This window comes from Myodes glareolus, chromosome 6, assembly GCF_982192425.1.
Source record: "Myodes glareolus chromosome 6, mMyoGla1.1, whole genome shotgun sequence".
Classification (NCBI taxonomy): Eukaryota; Metazoa; Chordata; class Mammalia; order Rodentia; family Cricetidae; genus Myodes; species Myodes glareolus.
This window is the reverse complement of record NC_142031.1, coordinates 20,522,294-20,533,545: the sequence shown is the minus strand read 5'-3', so window position 1 is coordinate 20,533,545 and position 11,252 is coordinate 20,522,294.

Below are 11,252 nucleotides of genomic sequence, written 5' to 3'. Positions count from 1 at the left end.
AAACCAACAAGCTATCTATACAGCTTCCCCTACATCAAGAAATTTTCAAAATGTTTTCGTTGACAATTCAATCATGTATATGATGCATTCATATTCACTTATATCCCCCCTCTTAGCTCACGCCCCCGCCCTGGAACCCTTAGAGCCCACACTATTAGCCACAATACTCTGAGCCCCTAATGCATTTAATTTTTTTGGACACCAAACATGTGTAGTGAACTCAACAGGCATCAGGCAATAGTGAAAAGTAGACACAGCTCCTATTGCCAGGGACCTTCCTTACATTTAAGCCCAGAGTGGGGGTGGAAAAAGACACAGAAAATAAATATATAAGCTGCCTTCCTGTGCCCGGGGGGAGGTGATACAGGGGGCAATGAGAAGAGCAGAGTGGAAGGCAGGGGTTCAGTTCAGTTCAGGACACATCTATGTGGATACAACTAAGCGGAGGTGCAGGGTAGAAGCTGATGAATGAGTCGATAGTCCAGAGCATACACCTGGGTTGGATCTACAAGTTTGATTTCTAGTAAGTTAAACTAACATATACAAACAAGCAGTGCAGATGGCATGTGTGCTTTTAGTTTTTATTTTATGTGTATAGGTATTTTGCTTGCCTTTGTTTTAAAGCCTGGTGTCTGAGGAGGCCAGAAGAGGGCATTGGAAGATCCGGAAGTGAAGTTGCAGACAGCCACGTGGGTGCTGGGACTTGAACCTGGGCCCTCTCAAGAGTAGCCGGTGCCTGTAACTGCTGAGTCATTTCTCCAGTCCCGTGTAATTTTTCTGAATAGTTTTTGTTTCTTTGCTTTGTTGTTTTACTTTTTTCTTTTCTTGCCTTCCTTCCTTCTTTTCTTCTTTCTTTCTTTTTGGTGGGAACACAATCCTATAGTCTAGGCTAGTTATAAACTATTTTTTTCCTTTCTTGCTTTTTTAAGGCAGAGTTTCTCTGTGTAGTCCTGGAACTCACTCTACAGACCAGGCTGGCCTTGAACTCAGAGATCCTTCTGCCTCTGCTTCTGCCTCTGGAGTTCTGGGCTTAAAGGAATGCACCAGTACTACTACCTGACAAGAAATATTTTTTTTCGAGACAGGGTTTCTCTGTGGCTTTGGAGCCTGTCCTGGAACTAGCTCTTGTAGACCAGGCTGGCCTCGAATTCACAGAGATCCGCCTGTCTTTGCCTTCTGAATGCTGGGATTAAAGATGTGCACCATCACAGCCCAGCAAGAAATAATGTTTTAATGAAGAACAGAGAGACAAAGGAGGAGGCAGGTTTGATGGGATAAGGAGCGAGCTGCCATGGGAAGGTAGAACAGACTTGCAGACTTGTCATGTGTGTGCTGACAGGCGGGATCAAGAAGCACAGATGAGCCAAGATGTGACCCAGTGCAGGTTCCCTGGTCTTCCCCTCCATGCTTTCTCCTCCTTCTTCAACTCGGTACCCTCTCTCAAACTGCTCCCCAGGCCTGCTGCCGTGATCTCTTCCTGGACCGAGCACCACTCTTCCCCTCACCCCTGAGATAAGGGTCCAGGGAGATCCTACTGCAGGGAAGATTTTCTTATACATCATTTTTAAATTTTATTGTATGTGTGAGAGTATTTTATCTGCATGTGTGTTATAAACCATGTATGTGCCTGGTACCTTACAGAGCCAGAAGAGGGAATCAGATCCCTTGGAACTGGAGTTACAGATGGTTGTGAGCTTCCACGTGGGTTATGGGAATGGAACCCGGGTTCTCTGCAAGAGCAAGGGTACTCTGAACTGCTGAACTCTCTCTCCAGCACTGTCTGCTTGGCCCTGTGGAAGATTTGTCCCGTATAATTGCCTTTCTTTCCACAAAACAGTTCTCTACTAAGCCATCGAACACAATCTTTTAGGTTCCAGATGAGAATGCATTGAGGGGTCTCTCTGGCCCTGCCTGTTGTCATGGTTACCTACGTGCTTTGCATATTCTTTGGGGATATCGTGTGAGCTAATTCAAATGTAAGAACCTCGAAGACCAGGACTCCACAGAATGCTCCTTTGGACCTCTGCTGGTTCTTAGTCAGTGCTAAGCAGAGTTTCCCTTCAGCCTCCCTCACCAAGCCTCTGCTATGTGCCAGAGGCTGTATTAGGTGCCCCAGTCCTGTTCCATCAGCAGGGTCCTGGTCCAGGCAGAAGGCAGAAGTGCAATCAGGTAACTGCAAACAGACTGTGTTATGACAGAGAATCTTCGGGGGGTGGTAGAGGCCTACAGAAGAAAGAGGCTACTCTGAGGGATGGGGTGGCCAGGGAAGGCTTTAGAAAACTAACGACAACAAGAAAGCATTTCAAAGATGGCTAGGAAATTCCATAGGCTGGAGGTGACAGAGCAAGACAAGCAGAGAGACAGACGTGCCAAGGCACAGAGGGGTACAAGGTACAGCCTGTACCATGTCATAGCTGAGAGACAGTAAATACTCTGGCAGGGTTGTACTGGCTGAGGGTGTAATGGAGCCCATAGGGAGGGACCCTCGAGGTGAGCAACAGTTGAACTATTGCTGTAGGATATTTGTACACTGTGTGAAAATGTATTTGCTGTGATTGGTGTAATAAAAAGCTAAACAGCCAAATGTTAGGCAGGAGACAAAGGCGGGATTTCCAGGGAGAGAAAGGAAGAGGAGGAGGAATCTAAGTGTGCAGGAGACATGAACAGGAAGTTCAATATGATAGAACGTAGATTAATATAAATGGATTAATTTGAGTAATAAGAGCTAGTTAGGAGCAAGCCTAAGCTATAGGCTGAGTTTTCATAATTAACCAGAAGTCTCTGCATCACTATTTGTTAGCCGGATGGAGGGACAGGAAAAGACCCATTATAGGCTATGGATGATATCATGTGCTTTGACTCATCTCACGGGCACCAGGTGATTATCAAAGCTTAGAAAGACCCGTGGGGCATTAGTGGCAAAGGCTGACTCATTTTCAACTGGAAAACTTATTTCTAGCTGACTAGATGTCAATATTTAAATATCCGAAGGTATCTCTTGACTCACGTGGCTCTAAGATAGGCATCTTTGAAACTGAGTAGAATACACCACTCTGAACTGAACCCTGGCCCCCTAAAAAAAATGTAGAAGTCCTGAATCTCCCATCCCCCATCCTAGTGACCTTATTTGGAAGTTGAGTCTTGGTAGATGACCAAATTAGGATGATGTCATCAAGCTGGGCACCAATCCAGTACTATTGGTGTCGGGATAAGTAGGGCATTTGTGGACTCAGAGGCAGACAAACGCAGATGAGAAAATGAGGCAATGACCGAAGGAGAACTCGGTGTGTCCATCAACCTATAGCAGAGGTACCAGAAGCCCAAAGAAGATTGGAATAGCCCCATGATACCATGACCTCAGGCTGCCAGCCCTAGAAAGTTGAGACAGTACATTCATTGAAGCCGCCCAATTTGAGACACTTTGTTAAGGCAGCCCAGACAGGGGCTAACCCATCCACATCCCCCTCATATTCACAGGCTGTGTCCTCCCAGCCCTGGCCTCCTGCTGGACTGCTCTGTCCCGGTTCCTCTGTGGGGATCTTAGCTGGTGTGTGCCCTAATCTGGTGGAGAGATGGGCCTGAGTGAGTCACTGTTGTCTGCGGATGGAGGTCGGAGTTTCACTAGGAGAGGCCCTTGGAGGAAATACCTGCTATTTCTTCTTATTACTCAGCATCTCTGATTCTCCGCCCAACACTCCAGCCACCTCCACTACTTTCCAGCTTGAATTCCACTCAGTGTAGACTTCCACCCCACCTGGAGGGCATGTGATTTCAGCAGCCTTCCTTTAACTTCTGGGGACAGCTGTAACTTCAGTCCCCTTGACTTACTGATTCTTGACAGTGTTGATTGTTTAGGAAGCCTGTAGGGACTGGGAATGTTTCCTGTGGGAGGCTACAGAATAGCCCTGAAATATAATGAATCCAAAGAAACTAGCTCTTCTCCTCTGCCCATAAGAGCTCATTGAGGGAGTAACCAAGGGTCTGGCGATGTAGCTCACTTGGAGAGCATTTTGCCCAGCGTGCCCAAGCCCTGGTTTCTATCCCCTGCACCTCGTAAACCAGGAGTGACAATATATGCACATGCCTGTAATCCTAGCACTCAGAAGGTAGAGGCAGGAGGATTGGAAAAGCAGTCATCCTCAGCTACATAGGACTCAAGGTCAGACTGTGATCCAGGAGACCCTGTCTCAAAAGTAAACAAATAAAAATAAATAGACTAGATCGAAAATGGAAAATTTCCAAGTGTGGGGACACACATAATCCTAGCATTGGACACATAGGGTTAGGAGGATTAGAAATTCAAGAGCAGCCTAGGCTACATGAGACCATCCCTCAAATAAATAATAAATAAATAAATAAATAAGTGAAATTTGATGGCACGAGGTAGGATAAAATCATTCTCCCAGTCCCATGATGAGGACCAGTCAAATTATTCCCCTGAAGCCGCAGAAGCCCAGCAGAGGTGCGAGCATTCATCTTCCATCTCCCGACCCCCGTATCTTCTCTTTCCTCTCTGGATCTCTTGCTTTCCCTCTGATTTGGAGACAGGGTCTCACTCTATACCTCAGATTGGCCTGGAATTCACTGTGTAGGCCAGGCTATCCTTGGATTTGCAATAATCTTACTGCCTGGGGTTTCCCGAGGGCAGGGATTATAGACACAGACACCACACCCAGTTCACATTATTTATTTCTCGTTTGCATTTTGACTGTTCAGAAAAGACTGGGTGGGGAAAGCAGTAGAAAGCAATCACCCCAACCACCCCAATAAAGAAATGACATCAGCTAAGGAGACAAGACTCCCCATGCAAGCTGGAGTCCTAAGATCTTGGAATAGAAAGAAAAAAGGCCTGATGGTTGGGCCACTCCTTTAACCCCAGCTCTTGGAAGACAGAGGCAGGAAGATCTCTGTGCATTTGAGACCAGCCTGGTCTACAAAGTGAGTTCCAGGACAGCTAGGGCTACACAGAGAAACCCTGTCTCGAAAAACCAAACTCAAACCAACTAACCAACCAACCAACCAAGCAAACAAGCAAGCCAGTGTGAGGGTGGAGGAGGCAGTTAGCCAGCTGTTTAGTTAGCAGCAGTGCGAATGTCCTACTTAGGGTCAGCATCATCTATTAGTCCACGTGGTCCTGACACCACCCCAGTGGTACAGGGGCTTCGGGTGCTTTCATGAGATGGGAGAGTCACACTTTGAATTCCCACAAATGTGCCGAATGGGACCTGCACCAGTGTACAAAGCTCAGGATGAGAATTCCCTCTGTGACACTTTGGGTCTCTCTGGGCAAACGTCTTCAGTTCTCTGACCACAGCCCTCATCTGTAAAGAACAGGAGTAGCTGTTAAGATAATGCAGGGTGAGTGATTGCTCAGATTGCTGAGACAGAGCCAGACTAGACGAAGAAGCTCTGTTGCTTCCGAGTGGCCTAGTTGGACCGGTGATGTAAGCTCTGCAGATCTGACGCTGAGCCAGGAGTAGAAGAGAGAAGCCCACACATCGTATGTTCTAGTGTTTCAGTTACAGATCAAGCCCACAAACCAGTTTTTAAAAATGCATGCCCTATTCTCCCACTGTTGTACAGCCTAGACATACATATTTGAGTAGAGAACTTTCTTTAAAAAAAAAAATTGCATGTACATGTATGGAGTGTTTGTTGTATGTTTGTATATGTACTTATATAAATGCTTGTATGTAGAGTCAGGTGTCTTTCCTTGATTTCTCTCTCGGTTCTTTGAGACAGTGTTTCTCTATGTAGCCTTAGCTATCATGGAATTGGCTTTGTTAATCAGGCTAGCCTCAAGTTGGGCTGTGGTGACATACACCTTCAATCCTAGCACTCAGGAAGCAAGCAGATCTTTGTGATGTCGAGGCCAGCATGGTCTACAGATTGAGTTCCAGAACAGCCAGGGCTACACAGAGGAACCCTGTCTAGAAAAAATAAATAAATAAATAAAAAATAAATAAAAAACAAGCCCCCCCCCCAAAAAAAAGCCCAGGCTGGCCTTGAACTCACTCTCCACCTAACTCTGTCTCCCAAGTACCAGGTCTAAAGGCATGTGCTACCATGCCAGCCCCTTATTTGTGCTCAACATTTTTTTCTTGATGGGTATGTGCACACTAGTGCAAGTACCTTGGAGGCCAGAAGAGGGCGCCAGATCCCCTGGAGCTGTTGAGAAATGTTTGATGGGGCTACTGTGAACTACTGGGTTTTCTGTAAGAGCAGTAGATGCGCTAACCACTGAGACATCTTTCCAAACCCTGGCTGTCCTGGCACTCGCTCTGTAGACCAGATTGTCCTCGAACTCAGAGAGCCACCTGCCTCTGCCTCCCCAGTGCTAGGATAAAAGGCATGCACCACCACTGCCTGGCTGGCTATTTTTTAATTTGACTTTTAAAAATGATTTATTTTATGTGTGTGGGTATGCTGTTGGCATGCATATCTGTACACTTCTTGTGTGCCTAGTGCCTGAGAAAGTCAGGAAAAGGTGTCAGATCCCCTGGAACTGGAGTTATAGATAACTGTGAGCTGTCATGTGGTTGCTGGGAATCGAACCTGGGTCCTCTGGAAAAGTATACTGCTGAGCTATATCTCCATTTTTACAGTGTGTGTTTGTGTGTGTGTGTGTGTGTGTGTGTGTGTGTGTGTGTGTGTGTGTGAGAGAGAGAGAGAGAGAGAGAGACTGTGTCTGTCTGTCCATCTCACTAGCCTCAATCTTTATTTTCTAAAGGGTCTCTCAGTGACCCTGAGGCTCAGGAAGTGGATGACATTAGCTGACCAATGGACTTTAGGAATCTGCCCACAGCCAACCTGGTGTCCCGTTACTGGCATGCCCCTCTGTGACTGACTTTTCACATGAGTTCTGGGCATCCAAATCCAGGTCCTCATGCCTGTGTAGCAGGCACTTTGCTGACTGAACCATCTCTCCAGCCCCAAGTTGAAAATTCTTGGATTCCCTGAAGCACCACATACATGTGAAGTCAGACCCTTCACTTCCCATTCCCAGCCCCATGTGCATGCCTGGACCGTATGCTGTAGAGCTAGCCATGAGTTGTGTGCACTCCACTCACAAGTAGGAAGCTTGGGCCTGAGAGGAAGGAGCTGGCATACATACACCATCATTTTGGCAGGGGGCTTCTGGCAGGGTGTCCAGGCCACCAAGTTCCTTTCTTTGGCCTCAGGATAGTGAGCTCAGGAGAAAATTAGAGAGTCACTCCATAAAAGCAATCATTAGAAGAAGGCAGAACCTTCCATAAACACAGATGAGGTTTAAAACATGGAGGAAGAGTCAGGTGTGGGGGTGCACACTGGAAACCCGGCACTCAGGAAGCTGAAGTAGGAGGACTGTGGGTTTGAGACAACCTGAGCCACACAGGAAAACTCTGTCTCAAAACATCAAAAATTAAATAAAGAGCCAATCGTGATGGTGCATGCATTTAATCCCAGCTCTCTCGGGAGGCAGAGGCAGAGGGGAGATAAAGGCAGGCAAATCTCTATGAGTTCAAGGCTAGCCTGGTCTACAGAGGAAGTTCCAGGACAGCTAGGGCTACACAAAGGGAAAGCCTGTATCAAACACCCCCTCACAAAAAAAGAAAAGAAAAGAAAGAAAGCAAAAAGCAAATCTAACAAAGAACATGGGACAGTGATATCTTTATCTTAACTTTTCTGTGCACACACATAGTGTAGACACATTTCCACACGTGACAGTAACACTTGTAAATTATCACCAAGAAAAGTCACTGTCAATAATCCTAATATTTCAGGATCAGAAAAAAATTTAGGAGAGATGTAGTTTGAAATTGATCAAGTAATATCCGTGCCAGACATTGTGTGCATGGGGCGGCGAGGTGGGGGGGGGGGAGGTTACAGAGAATAACAATGAAATACACCCCGCCTTCAAAGAGCTTCTCCCTCTGAGTGACACCTGCAGACGCTTGCACAAGACCTGACACAATCACTCTGGTGCAGCCTGAGCTGTTCTGAGCTCAGCTGCTTCTCTCTGAGCCTTTATACGGGTTATTAATATACTCGAGGAACTGACAGCCACGTCTTCAGTGGCTTTTCTCCTCCCCCTGCTTTCCCCGGAGCCTGAGATTTCCAGAAACAAAGCCTTTCAAACCGCTCTTGAATGAACTGAGAAAATGAATTAAACCACCACATGGTAAGTGCTGAATTGGTACCACACTCGTGGCAGGCAATTTGGCACTACCCAAATTCCAAACGGGCTGGTTCTTTGACGCTGCAATCCACATCTAGGGGTGTGTCTTGCAGATAGGCTCACCTACATTGGGAAATGTCAGGTGTACTGGGTCATTCACCACAGAACGGTTTGAAATAGCAAGTTGCTGGGGATGACCTGGGGGCTACGGAGTGAGCGTGGTTGCACTCAGTCATGGAATAGTACTGTGGATAGCAGAAAAAGGCAAGCTAGATGTAGGAAGAGTGGAAAGACCCTGGCGTGTGTTGTTAAGAGAGAACGAAACAGTTAAACACAGAAGAATCCTGGCCACATGTGAAAACGATCAGGGGTACGTATCAACAAATCTGCTTCTGTCACTACAAAGATGCTTGTGACATTGTGAAACACAGAAAGCTAAAGTTATGATCACTGTGGACAGAGAGGAAAGTGAAGAAATTGGCAGATAGAGATCAATAAAGTAGGAGGGATATTTTAATTTTTTTTTTTTTGAGACAGGATCTCTCTGTGTAGACCTCGCTGTTCTGGAGCTCTCTTGTCCTTGAAGAGAAGGGATTTTTATACTTAAAAATGTATGACATTTATTTTGTGAGCATGCGCATGTGTTCATGTCTATGTGGTATGTGTGTGAGTATGCCGCACAGCACATATGTGGGTGTCCGAGAACCAATTTTTGAGAGCCAGTCCTTTCTATTGTATCGGTTCTGGGAATCGAACTCAGACTTGAGGGCAAGTCACTTTATCTTCTGAGCCCTCTCGGCAGTCCTATCTGCTCCCCGCCTTAAAACTTTTTTTTCTAAGTGACTGTTTTGTCTGCTTGTTCCTTTAATGCCCTGGCAGCCAGAAGAGGGCCTTCGATCCTGGAACTGTAGCTATAAATGGTTGTTAGCTGCCATGTGGGTGCTGGGAACTGAACCCAGGTCCTTTGGGAAAGCAACTAGTGCTCTCAACTGTAGAGTCATTTCTCCAACTCCCCCCATCCCGTTTTTCTTTAAGTAGGGTCTCAGTATGTAGCCCATTTGCAATAGCCCTGCCTCTGCACCAAGTGCTGGGATTATAGCTATGTGTCCTTGCACAACTGTCTTATTTTTAAATCATATGAATGTTTTCTAGGAAACGTGTGAAATTAGTTGAATTTAAGAAAACATACTCTATGGGGAGCTGAACAGATAGATGGCTTAGTAGGTAAGAGTGCTTGCTCTACAAGCAGGAGGACCTAAGAGCCCCCAGTACCCACATAAGGAGCTGTGTGTGTGTGTGTGTGTGTGTGTGTGTGTGTGTAGCCCAGCACTGATGGACAGAGATTGACATATCTATACAGCTCACTGACCAGTCATAAAAGCTGAACTTTCCCATATACAGTGAGAGCCCGTGTCTCAAGATAAGAAAGGGGAGAACAATGGAGCGTGCACACACATGTACACTCACACACGCATACATACACAGCTCACACACACTCTCTCTCTTTCCCCCATGGGAAAGCAGGGGTGTTCATTGCTTGCCTAGCTTGCTGAAGGCTCTAGGTTTGATCCCCAGCAGTGCAAAGGATTGACTGATTAAATTAAATCCCCTAGTGAGAGGCTGAGAACATAGCTTAGTAGAGTATGTTGAAGATGCTGGCTGGTTCAGTGCCCAACCCCCCAAGATGAAGTCAAAAAGAGGGTCCTTTGATGTCTTAGTTTTCTGTTACTGTGGCAAAACATCTGAGAAAGTCACCTTGAAGAAAGAAAGGTGGATCTGGGCTCAGAGTGTCAGAGGTTTTGCTCCTGGTCACCGGCTCCATTGATCGACTCTGAGGTAGAAGGGAGGCGGGAAAGAAAAGTGCTCCTTATGGAGGCAGACACATACTCCAGTGTCCCCAAGGAGTGGGTGGGGAGGGGGCTGGGGCAAACACAAACACCCCCTTTCAAAGGCATACTTACTGAGACCTACTCCCTCCAACCAAAGCCCACATCCTAAAGTTTCTGGTGCCTCCAGGAAGTCATTAAGCTATGAATTCATCGCACTTGCTTTACAGTGGCCCCACCTCTGAACACTGCTGCAATTGGAGACCCAGCAGTCAACACACGACCCTTTAGGGGAACATTTCGTTTCCACACCGTAACACCTAGCACAAACATGGATGGCCCTGGTTGTTCCCTAGCACCATGAGAAGAAATAGCTTTAGAAACAAAATAATTCTGGGGCTGGAAAGATGGCTCAACAGTTAAGAGCACTGACTGCCCTTCCAGAGGACCAGGGTTCAATTCCCAGCACCCACATGGCAGCTCACAATTGTCTGTAACTCCAGTTCCAGGGGGCTCTGATGCCAATGCACATAAAATAAAGTTAAAAAAAGAAATAAAAAGAAATAAAATAATTCCATGGGAAGATTTAACTCAGTAAGGACAATAGCAATCCTAAAGATAAAAGTTTAATATTAATTCATTCATTCATTCATTCATTCAACAACTTCTAGCAATCAAGGAACTTCACTATAGCAATGCTGGTTAATGCATGCTCAGCACCAAGGCTGAACGAGGCTCTGTGCTCAGGGCTTTCGGTGCATCCTCAGAGACCCCACTCCTGTGATGGAGGCTCTAACAGCTCAGTACAGGAAGCTGGGTGTGAGAGAACTCTTCTACCTCTCCTCTATAAACCTCTAGACCCTCACCATGTATGAAGCCCTGTACTGGACACTCAGACAAGACATGGCATTGCCTCTACCCATTAAGGGAGACAGATGTGTGAAATATGCTCAAAGACAGGGTTTGAACAGAAACAGCCTGGGTCCCGAGGACTAGAGACAGGGAACAAAGAAGCTTCAACATTAAAACTGACTTCTCCCGTGACACCCCCTGGCCGAAGACAGGCCCCAGGAGCAGCGGTGGACCTCAGAGACGCCTATGTGGGAGACAACCTCTATGGCCTCAGAAGCAACAATGAACAAAGGCTGTCGCCTCTCTGGGAGTAACCGAGATCTGACAACAGCCCGGTACGTTTTCATCCGTGTAGACATCCTTTCTGGGCTTTGAAGCCTGAAGTACTCTCCTTTGGCTGTCTACACAGATCAAAT